This window comes from Gymnoscopelus microlampas (assembly GCF_963454915.1).
Source record: "Gymnoscopelus microlampas genome assembly, chromosome: 17".
Classification (NCBI taxonomy): Eukaryota; Metazoa; Chordata; class Actinopteri; order Myctophiformes; family Myctophidae; genus Gymnoscopelus; species Gymnoscopelus microlampas.
Genome location: NC_139954.1, coordinates 14,709,017 through 14,722,149, shown reverse-complemented (window position 1 = coordinate 14,722,149; position 13,133 = coordinate 14,709,017).

Below are 13,133 nucleotides of genomic sequence, written 5' to 3'. Positions count from 1 at the left end.
TCTAATCTAACCTAACCTAATCTAGGGTCTTATTTTAAAGAATACTGTTTTATAATCTTAATTTATAGAATTTAATAGGATCTTACCTTATAGAATTAATTGCATATAATCTTATTTTATAGAATCTTATAGAACATTACTTAATACAATCTTACTGTATATAATCTGAATATTACCGTATATATAATCTTACAGTTTACATTCTTACTTGAACTGAATTTTATTTGATAGAATATTATATAATCTTGGATATATATAAGGTTATATAATGTATATAACCTTACCTTATTGAATCTTCTTATCTTATAGAATATTACTGTAGTTTTTTAATATACTCTTATATAGAGTCTTACCCTATAGAATCTTATATAATTTTACTCTATATAATCTTAAATGAAAAAATCTTATAGAATTGTTTTCGACAGAATCTCAAAGAATCTGACCTTAGAACTTCGTAGGCCTATAATCTTATTCAATGTCACAGTCTGTCTCTGTGTCTTCACCCTGGCTACTCCCACTTTCCGTTCTGTCTCACCTCAGTCCCAGTCACACACCTGCTTCCCCTCCTGTCACCAGCCCTACATTTCTCTGCCCAGCTAGTCACCTGTGGCCATTTCACTCATCAGCTTGCTCCCTATGAATCTGGACTCATTCCACTCCACTCACTCGCTGCCAGTTCATAAAGTGCCGTTACGGTGTGTATTTGTCTAGGCTCCCTCGCCTTCTAATGATCTGTGGTTTGTGTTTTTCTGAGTCTACCTCAGCTTCTGACCTGTTTCATTGTTTTTGACCTTTTTTGCCTTTTGTTGCTTGGATTATTGCCTGCTCCCTTGGAAGTGCTTGCCTGCTAGGACGGCTTCATGGTTTTGTTTGCCTCAGTCACTATGATGGAAGACTGTTGTCTGCTGAGCTCTGCTCTTAAATAAACTTGTACCAAAACGTGTTGTCTTTGTTGTTCTGCATTTGGGTCCAACTCTTCCCTGACACACCCATAACACAAATTTATAGAATGTTATCATAGAATCTTGCCTTATAGATTCTTACCTTCTAGAATATTATAGAATTTGACCTTATAGAATATTATAGAATGTTACGTTATGAAATCTTAAAGTTATAGTAGTATAGTAGTGATATTTTTTAGTAATTGGTAATTTGTTAAAAAAGGTGAAAGTACTATATTCTGATAGTAATCATTGTTACAGAGCGTTTGTTCAATCACAGGGGTCTTTCCAGCTCTTTAGTAAACAGAAAATAGTATATTTTCTGGTAGGTGACCAAATGTAATAAGCCTATCAGGAGAGAGCACTGAAAATGCATTTTCTGTTTAATAAAGAGCTGGAGACACATGGGAGACTCCTTTTACTGAACAAACACTCTATAGCAATGAGTACTATCAGAATATAGAACTATTTAACACTTATTTTAACCAAAGTAAATCACTTACCCTACCTTTAAGTTATCACATATTAAAGAATCTTAGAATCTTATAAAATGCTAAATAATCTCATTGAATATTATAGAATGTTACCTTACTGAATATTATAGAATCATATCCTATAAAATGTTATGGTATCTCATTCTGTCTCAGCTTAATGCAAAGGGCAAACATTATTTTCTTTGTCTAATGTCTATCTTTATCCTTACTGTAAATGCTTTACATATTCAGTCCATCCTCAACGATTTCTACTCTCGTCTCTCTATATATCACTCATTCTTGACCCTGCTTCAGTATGCTGAGTTTGACTCCGGGGTCTCACACTGTGAGGTCAAAGGTCAGATCTGTTTTTCCCCCCTCCATGCATTGCTAATGAACATCTCCTAATCGTCATTGCTCAGCCTGTCTCTGCCTCTCTTACCGTCTATCTCTAGTCTGTCCTTCTGTCTCTCTCCTCTCTCTCTCTCTGTCTCTCTCCCTTCATCGATACACTGTAAAATCCTGACTGCTAATTGGAACCAAATGGGTCACAGGTCAATTTGGATCCATTGGTTCCACTCTCAGTTACACATGGCTGTGAGTCACTCTGTAGCAGGCGAGCTGTCTAGAAATGGTTCTGTCTGTCAGTAGGCCAAGGAAGTACATGAAAAAAAGTCTGTCCCCCTTTCGTCATAGAAGGGACATAGAAGGGACACACGTCATGCGAAGCCCGGCCATTCAGATTTCAACCACTAGGGGTCTGGCAGTACCAGGTCTCCTGGTTCTAGTTTTTGGGCGGTGCAACCGCCCCTATATGTGAGGTTTGGACCCCCACCCATTGCACCCCCCCAACCCTGCGCTGTGATTGGCCACCATTGTACCCCCCTACCCTGCACCGTGATTGGCCCCCATTGTACACTGGTTGACTCTATTCAGGACTGTGATTGGCTAGTGAAACACATGACACATGTGCAGTCCTATAAATAGGACTGTGCACTTACAAAAACACATTTATGTTTTTTTTTAAGTGAATCACCCACTGTGATGACCACTGTGACCACACCGCCCACTTCACACTGGGTGTGATTTTTGGGGCGGTGTAACCGCCCCCTATAAGTGAGTTTTGGACACTGACCAATCCTGCACCGTGATTGGCCAATAGTCTACAACGCAGTCTACACCCCTAACCCTTCCATTGTTAATGCAAATCGATACTTTTGCAAAGTCAGCCAATCACATTACAGCTAGTGTCATCACCACTAACTGTAATGTGATTGGCTGACTTGCAAATTCAGGACTGTGATTGGCTAGCGAAACACATGACACATGTGCAGCCCTATGAATAGCAGTTATCCTTTTTTTTAAGTGAGTCATGTTGTGATGACCACACACCGCCCACTTCACACTGGGTGTGATTTTTGTTATTTAATATGTTAACTCTATTCTTACAATGGAAGTCAATGGATCGGACTGAAAACATGGAGCCATACGTCATAGATACATCATAGATGACTGACATCATCATGGCCACTGATGTTCAAGATCCACATGAAGCCACACCGTTATTACACCCCATCCTGCTTAAGTACAGAGTAGTAGGACAAACGCACATGTGCACTGCACACACATATATACAAGTATTCAACACTGAGAATTAATAATCTACATTTCTTTCAATTATAAATACATCAGCAAACTCTATTCCTTTCTCCTTTTATCAACCACCATTTCTCACGTTTAACTTTTAAACAACCTTCTTTTCTCAGCTTTAACCTGAAATCTTTATTGAGACGATGCTTCTGAGACAACCTGGATAATCTGAAAAATCAAGCACAGATTTGTGCATGTATGGTGATGTTGGTTGGTTGGTCAGTCCAGGGGCGTCACAGGGGGGGGGTAAGTGGGACTGAGTACTAGGACCCCAGGTAAGGGGGGCCTTTTTTAGTCTTTTTTAAAGAAAACAAATCATAGGGGGGCCCACAGTGAATCTTTGTCCCCAGGGCCCAGAATTTGGTGCTACGCCCCTGGGTCAGTCTGTCCGTCCAACACTTCTCTGTCTCAAGCGAGATCTGTAACTCAACAAAAAAAAAATACTGCCGGATTGCCAAGGTATTGGCTGTGCACCTTCAAGCTCCCCTGAGGATGAATGGATTGACTGACCTTTCCTCTAGTTTCACCCTTAGGCCAAAATGTCAGCTTTGCACACAAGTTACCTCATAAACTAATTGGCAGACTGCAGGATGAACTGTACTGGTTTTGACCTCATAGCCTTTCCTCTATAGCGCCACCCCTATGCCAAAAGCACTCTGTAGCTTTTTAATTATGGTATTTTGTTTGTCTTCGCTTGAAAGAATTTGCTGTTATTTACAGTAGTGTTAATCCTTCAGTAATAGACAGACAGTATATCCCGCCCTCCATATGGTCATACATTGCTCTTGTGGGATACAAACCTCTGCAAAAACTAAACATTTCGCAAAACCTCCCCACACCTAGCCTCTCTCTCCCACTACCCATCTGGACAGAAAGACAAAATTAAGAATGAAAAAGGTAGATGTCTGTGTCTGTCTGGGTCTGTGACATTTATCACCATTGAAAATTCTGCTCATGTACGTTTTATTATTGCAGCTCGTGCCACAGGAGTGTTCCCTATCTGCCTCCGTCTCCTTTTTACTCAGTCCGCTCTACGCCTATACAACAAAGACATTCTGAATTGTTTAAAAACTCCTGCAACCGCCCCGGCTTTCAGACAAGGAACTGATAACACAGGTTATCGGTATTCAGTATCCTCTCTCTGTCAATCATTCCCTGATGTACCTGCTTTGAAACTAAATTTTAAACAGCTTGAATCCCCCCAGAGGCACCGGCTAGTACAGGTAATAATTAGAGCCGATATGCCCAGCTTTGAGGCTCTGACATGTTGGATGAATTTTACAGTGACAAAACTCTGTCATAATCTCGATATGAGGGGCCTTTGTGAGCCAGTTTCTGTCCTGCACCTTTATTTGATATGATGGGCCCTCACTCCGGCCCCGGGTCGACGTCCCCTACCGCCACAGTTTCAGAAAGACAATAGCATTTATCAATAATTTCAATAAAGTTTTCTCATGGAATTCAAAATTCATGAAACACTGATGCTGAATCTGAATTTGATAAAGGCATTCAGTGCCAATCCTGTCCACTGTTATCTAGGTGTGCCATGCTGATGACCCTAGAATAGACATGCATATTTTGTAAAAGGTTCAATGATGTGATCTCGAATTGCTGGACAGAGAAAATGACATTTTGGGTCACTGACCCAAAACTAGAATCACATTTCACAGAGAATTTAAAAACAGATGTGAATGGATACGTTACATTACAATATCATCGGTTCATAATACAGTAGCAAATGTAATACATTATTTCTATTGCTTCATTATTATAATTTATTCATATGTATATTGTATGTATTATGTATGTACATACATTTTGCCATTGACCAGCCAGGATGTTCACATACAGCATGTGAATCTGTATTAGTGAGTGCTGAACTGGACGCTTACACATTGCTGAGGCAGCTTGGTCTGAAGATGCGCGTCAACATGATGACGCAGTGAGGTCAGTCTGTCATCTCTGAGAGTCCCTTCTGTGGGAGATGGGCCCTGGAAGCCCAAGAGAGCAAGAGATACTTTGGGGGAGATGTGGACAGAATCGGTATGACAGAAGAGAATCAAACTGATCTACCTCATAACATGTCACCGCTCCTGCAAACCAATCTGGTTCTGCAACCCTCAGTCAATGATTAATAACAATAACAAGAAGACTGGACAAGTTACAAAAAGGTATGTTATTGTGTCCACTCCAGTGATGTGTGACTGATGGTTGAGGCCAAAACAAATATACCAGCAATAGGCCAGTGACATCACAAAGAACTGCAATTCTGTGCGGCAAGTATAGTTTCAACCCTCTCGACAAGTGACGCCCAAGAAAGCGTTGTGTGAAGAAGTAGAAATTAGCCTAAAATGGGAAAAAATATCTATCTACATATAAATGCACAAAATCTCGTTCCTCCCCGGTATCAGTCTGGACTTCGGCCCATAGGGAGTGAGTATGAGAAATCAGCAAATGATTTTGATGCGTTTCACTGTTGTACGGACAGCAGTTGAGACGCAGTCACTGATTGGCCCGATCATTTTCTGATTTCTAATACTCTCTCCCTATGGGCCGAAGTCCAGACTGATACCGTGGAGGAACGTGAGAGTGAATCCACGTTATCAGTCTGGCCAATGCCAGGCTAGAGGAACTGTGGAAGCCAAGTGGGAAGTTGTTTGGATCAGCAGTTGTCCAACCAAAAATCCACAAATCTCTGTGCGTCCGTCCGTCCGTCCGTCCGTCCGTCCGTCCGTGTCCTTCTTATGCTCATATGGAAATCCATGGTGTCGTCAATGTAACGATAATAGTAGCCTACTGATGTCATAGACTGGTCCTATGATAATGGGTACTGCACTAACTCAACTGACCACAACGTTATTAGAGGGGCATGCATTCCCAACGGGCATCGGCCATATAAGATACTGTATATATATGCTGTAAATTATCCATAATGTGGCAACAGTATTGTTTTCAGTTCAAGGGTCCCACAAGAAAGTGTAGCACTTTCACTAGATGACACTTGTAGCATCACTGATGAATCCTTATTATCAGTATCTTTATTCTAGGGTTGAGGGCCCTGAACCAAGCAAGGGTTTCTTTACCCTTGCTTGGTTCAATGCCTTCCCTCTATGCTGTACCCAGTCTGCCTCTCAGCATTACCAAGGACCAAGGACATTTTAAGCATCACAAGCCATTTATTTTAGAGAATTGATAATATCCAATATACAGTTTATGAACTTACTCTTAAAACTCGTATGAAATACTCAAAAAGCGAGTACAGTACAGTATCTATACAGTACTGTATACGTATATTAGTAAGGATGATTTAGCCACTATTATTAATGTATCCATTTGTAACTCCACGAGTGTACTAATGTAACCAAACGGACCCTTCTCCATTTGGGTACATTTGTATACTCTCATAGTTAAATTAACACTCAGGATTTTACTGTGTGGACATTTCTCATACACAGTATGAGTATTTCTCATACACAGACAGTATCTCTTGGTTCTACTTCCCTGCTGACCTCCCAGTGGCCGCTGCCTGCGCTGGCAGAAAGAGGCATTCCGGCTGAGTTATGGCCTCCTGGTTCCCGTTTCCACCGTCGATTGATTTAGTGTGCAGCTCCTGCGAATCAGGCCCGTAATGCCCGGCCTACTGTTTCTCAGATGTGTCACATATCTATTCATGGAAACGATCCCTAATGAGACAGCCGCGAAGGGCCTGAGAATCCATCAACAAATATGGCCGCCCGCAGGGGATGGCGGTGGATGGCGGACGGTCTGGCAGGGTGGGGGGTGAGCCGCTCAAATCAGGACTTTTGCCATTTGTTCTCTTCCGGGAGGTGGGTGGCTGACTGCCTGCCGTCCCCAAATGCTGACTCTGGCTAAGGCCATGGCTGTGAGGTTTCCATTATTCCCGTTATTCCTGGCTACTGCCCACTTTAATGTCACACCACATGGGCTCGAAGATGAACCCATTCCTTTGAGGTAGCAGAGGGCGGCTCAGGTAAAGGAGGTGATGGCAGAGGTTGTTGATTGGAGGCTATATTTTTTATGCGCCTAGGGACCGGTTGAACAAGCAGGGCTTACGTCTGGTCTTTTGATTGATTGATTGAATACTTTATTAACAAGTTTGTTAACATTACAGTCAGGTAGCACAGTCAAATGTTATGCTAAAAGGATAACACAAAAAGCCTTCCATCGTGGTCCATATAAGTCTTAAGCCAAGTCATTTTAAGTCTAACTAACCTAATAAGTCACACCGGTTGCACCATCCAGGCTTAAGCCTTCTTCTGACAGCTAGGGACCAGGGGTAAATATTATGTTCTTGCAGGAGCAGGCGTAAAGTCAAAACCTTGGCAGTTTTCTACCTATATTTGTGCTGCTAGAAGGAAATCACATGGGCATTCACAGGGACGCAGATTGTTAAATCCGGGCGTAGTTAAGATTAGGTTTAGTTGGGGCAAATGACATCAAGTCCGTTCTAAAGACTGGTCTTAACAAGGACCCATTTAACAGTTAGGACTAGTTGTTGTAAAGACTAGCTGGTGGGAACTTGGACAGACAAAATTAATTAGAATATTTACCAATTTCACTCTTGGCTGCTTTCTTATGTAACATTGTTTTAATTGTCTCCGCCAGGCCGAAAGGCATGGCGAGAGAGTATGTTTTGCACCCCGTCCGTCCGTCCGTCCGTCCGTCCGTGACCAGCTAATCTCAGGCACCGTTGGCTTGATCGCAGTTAAACTGTGCACACACGCTCCCTGGATACCAATTCAGAACCTCTGCCCCAATTGTTTTACATGGGCCTGTTATAGCGCCACCAGGAGGCCGCTTTTTGCAAAACACATTTTTTGACAGTACTCCTACAGATTTTGTCCAAACGTCACGCAAATCGGTACACAGTATCTCTATTAGTCATTAAACAAAACGGGTCTTTCAGATTTTTCATATTCCATCCTGATTGGCTAAGAATAGCTTCCAAAGTTTGCAGGAGTGCTTCGTTTTCAACAAAAGGCCTCAAATCATGAACACAGCATGCAATTTCCGTGAAATTTTGCACAAACATTCCCACTAGGGCCGAGGAAGAAATGCCACTTGACATTTTTCAAATCAGCCTCATGGTGGTGCTATAACAGGCCGATTCCTGTTTTTACCTATAATTGCACCGATCTGTGTAAAACTTTGTATGTGCACTCCCTGAAGGCCAAGGAAACACGTTTGCCCTGCATTTTTCATATCTGCCTTTTATAGCGCCACCAGGAGGCTGGCTTATGTAAAACACATTTTTGGATATTACTCCTTCAGATTGTATCCAAATCTCACGCTAATCTCACGCTAATCGGTACACATGATTTCTATAGTCATGTGATCAAAATAGATCTGTTAGATTTTTCATATTCCATCCTGATTGGCTAAGATTGACATCTAAAGCTTGCAGGAGTGGCCCGTTAAAAAAAAAATTAAAAATCATGAACGCAGGGTCCGATTGCCGTGAAAGTTTGCTCACACATTTGCACTACAATGAGGAAGAAATGCCACCCTTCCACATTGCCCTGTTATAGCGCCACCAGCAGGTCTAATTTAACAAAACACATTTTTGGAACAAAATGCCTCAAATCATGAATGCAGCGTCCGATTGCCATCAAAGGCCTAAGAAGTGCCACCCTTTTCACATTATAGCGCCACCAGGAGGCCACGATAACCTACCTGACCTGGCGGAGACCTGTGCTCCGAGGAGAACTTTTTCTAGTTTACACCTTTGTCTTAGTGGCTTTAATTGTTTATCATGTTGGCATTTGTAAAGTACTTCATAAGACTTGTTTTGAAAAGAGCAATAGAAATATAACATGTCAATATATCGACAGACAACCAAGCGACAGGAAGGATGACAGAGGAAGGAGCACACAAGTAGAATGTGACAGCACGCGCAGGATACAAACCCTGCATGTGACATCACAGTGAGGGGGAATAATGCTTTGTACTGAGAGGAATTAATTAAACTCTATGACATCATAACAACCAGGATTCAAACCTATGATGTCACACTGAGGATGATTCAAACCACAGGCATCACAATGAGCACATTTAGAACCTACAGTACGGCATCACAGCCAACATGATTCCAAAGACATGCCACAAAATTGGATTGTTTAATTGTTTTGTTTAATCGTTTAGTTCTATGCATACCTCATCTGTGGACAGTTGGGCCTGTGTGCATAAAGTATGAATATGTATACTGTAGCAGTTAGTACATTTATGTAAGACATAACAACCACCCGAGACGCGTTGTGAGCTTGTACGACTGCTGTTGTCGGCACGCGATGCCGTCATGCGATGAAGTAAGAATCCGGCTTCATTATACCAGTAAGGGAAAACTCTTATGGATAATGACACCTCTTGTTACTAAACTGCCCACACCCCACCCCACCCCACCGGTGTGCTGTTTGGCTGCCCTTTAACACTAGTGTTGACATGCGTTGTATACAAATGAGTGTGTGCCTCTCCGGCAGGGACAGTCTCAAAGGTTAGCGACTACACGCCGCATGGCAGATGAGGTGACTCTAATGAGCAACAGAAACCCATTTGATTAGTTTGGCTAAATTAGAACAACCCTTCCCCACCTTCTCTCTCCTATATATCCTTGAGCATATACAAAAAAAGACAAAAGTCAATATACTCTAGAAAGAGATTGGGGAGTCTGCGTGAGGTGAAATTACACCCCTGTTGGATTTTGTGTAATTACTGTATGGGAGCACGTACAGACCTACAGTACGTGCATAGCTTTTGAATTCCAGGTGAGTTAAAGTGCAGTGCTGACACAGCTGTGTTGACATGCGATAACGAGCATTTATCATGGTTTCCTCCTAGTTTGTGTTTAACAATAACTTTGAGTTTAGTGTAGCCTACTTGCAGAATAGCGAGGGCTCTTTCGGACCACCTGTCATGTGGTTGAATCAAACCTTTACTTGGCGTGTTTAGCCGATTACCTTGGGAAGACAACTTACATAAAAAGCAGAGATTGGCTAATTGGTCCTTGCATTGCAAACTTTTGCGAGTAGCTGCTGAGCCGGCCTGCAGCCATCTTGGTCGGACTGAAAGGGAAAACTAATTAGGATTATGAACATTGCTGAGCACTTGTTTTGTCACATTTTGGACTACAATGTCACACTTAAAGGTAATATATGTATAAGATAAACAATCAAGATTATTGTTATGCCTATTCCATTCAAAATAAATCTACATGTGTTTATGTCTACGTATCGTTATGTGTGCATATGTGTGTGTGTACTGTACAGTCTTAATATGCAAATTGCAATTGGCGAATACCAGTGTGTGTGGTACTGTATGTGTTTAGATATTTAGGTGGGTGTGTGAGGAATGCTGTAAGATGTGTGTAACTGCCTCAAACAGCAAGTGGCAAACGGGCAACAGGCCTATAGTGTCAAAAATCGTTTCCTTTGGGAACTAGATTTTCCGGAGCTTACTGCTTTTGAATCTTGTCGTCTTGTCGTAAGAAGACCTGATCGCCCGGGGGAAGTAGCTGTTATGGTGGCTATACTGCCCTTGGCCTTCTGGATGTGGAGCAACCTGCCATGGCATGTGATAGTATCTAACCTTAACTAAAGTTAATGGGTAACCGGAAGGCTCGCCCCAAAACACACTCGCCTCCATTTTGTTCGCAGGCCGCTCGCTCCCAGCGGTTCTTGTATTCTTGTATTTGTTTTACTGAGCATAAGGTTAGAAAGAAGTTTAGAGTTAGCCATAGTTTTATTGAGGTTAAGTTTAGGAATAAGGTTAGGTTTAGGCATAGTTTACTGAGATTACATTTAGGAAGAATACCAGGTGGTGACCATTCCGAGGTTGCCGGATTTGCCCCGGGCGACTGTGTTTTGACTGTCCTTTCCTCTCCTCCTCTCAGACTCACAGCTCCCTCCTCTTCTCTTCCATCCCCTCCACCCTGTCATCCCCTACTCCTTATCTTCTCCCTCCCCTCCCCTCTTCTCCTCCTCTGACACCCATCCGCTCTCAGCTCTGTTCTTTTCTTTTTCGGTTATACCACCTCAGGCACACTTACTCTTCCCGTGGGAACGATGCACGGCTGCTACAAACAGAAGCCTGAGGAGAAACACAGTCTGGCACCTTGCTCTTTTTATTTGTTGGCACGTTAGCGTCCTTTCACAGCAACACTCCCAACATGAATTCACACCGTCTCACACGCACGCCACACATATGTATACATACTCTCTCTTTCACGCACCACACACGCACGCACACGCGCACGCACACGCACACACACACAGCTTAAAATAGCTACACATTAGGAGTGTTATTTGAACTCTGAGCACGTACAAATGGAACCATTTGAATCATTTTGTGTACAATGTTCCATTTCCATTCATATTAGTCTCTCTTATCCTTCAAATATATAAAACTAAAAGTGTGCTGTACATGTGCTTTCCAAGAAATTGGAAAACACAAAAGTCAGTCACGCTATTAAATGCAAATTCAATACATATGATGAAGACATCTTCATCAGAGTATGACTTCAGTGTATTGATGCACGGGTCGGCCCACAACCCACGGGTCGGCCAGGTTTGGGTAAGCTTCTGACACTCGCAGGCTATCATATTGAGGGAAAAATCACATTTAACTTATTTATGATGTATTGATCATCCCTTTAATTTATCTTTAACATTTAACCAAACAAAATATACGTATACTCCTCCACTTGGGCCTCATTTAAACGAACCTGTCCCATGGGTCAAGTCCTTATGACAGTGATTGTATTTGAATGAGTGTAAGGGCTTCATTAAGATGTAGACTGTAGAGGATGCCCCGAGCTTCCGAGTTTAAAACACTAATGGGAATAAATTAAGTGGACAGTGTGCCGTGCAATAGATTATAGATAGCCTAAGCATTGGCGCTGACACTGTCCTTGTTTGCACTATGCCTCCTGCCTATGAAGATTCCTTCGAAATATCATATCCACTTAACCACTTAACCCCCAGCATCCTTATTGTGGGGAAGGCTTTCGCAGAAAATATCAGATACTACTTAAACTATTTAAACCATATGGGGTTTAAGTTGTTAACTAAAAAAATAATTACATAATTTAAAAAAATGCTGATCTACAAGCTCACAACGTGTCGTGATAGCTTCTATGTTTTTCTATTTTTTAAATATTTACAAAGATGTTTTATTTATTATTATTTTTAGCCTATAATGACATGTACAAAATTGGAATGCCAGAGAGTTATAGTAGCTAAGACTATACTTATGGCATTCATCCATTTAATGCTCATTATTGATATTGGGATCTGATCTATTTTCAGTATTCATAATTGTTTTGAAAACTTGCTGTGTTTAACCCACGTAAATATGAGGCCTGCCTTTGTAAATATCAACAAACACGCACACGCGCGCACACACACACACACACACACACACACACACACACACACACACACACACACACACACACACACACACACACACACACACACACACACACACACACACACACACACACACACACACAGTAAACTACGGTACATCTTCGGTATATGTAACTCGTCTCAGTGAGGGAGAATGAGACTATTCTTCAGTTACAGGACTTTAAGCATGCTTGCCATTGGGTGCACTGTCATTGTTTGACAGTCTTGGCTCTGCCCGTCTAAGTGCACGGACCTGACCCTGTCTTCTGCTCGTGGGACCCTCTGCCGGGGTGAAGGAGAATGATCGATGATTTGTCGTCAGGATGGTGCTGTGTCGCGGCAGGACCGTCCAGCTGGCCTCGCTCCCACGGACCACCGACAGACGGCCCTCACCTCTCAGCAGACAATCCATTGTCCCGGAAGGTGAGAAAAATGTCCATCGTTTTTGGAAAGCCAGGGTTATGAATTCATACTGTCAGGTGTTTACCGTTGATTATTTATCCCATCGCTGGCGGCAGTTTTGGCAATGATGGATGACCACCGTTGAGGATGAAAAAGCTGCCATCTGTACTCAGTGTTTACTTTGTCAGTAAATGAAAAGCCTTCCAAGAGAGCTGCAAATTAACCACATGCACCCTAGCCTCCAT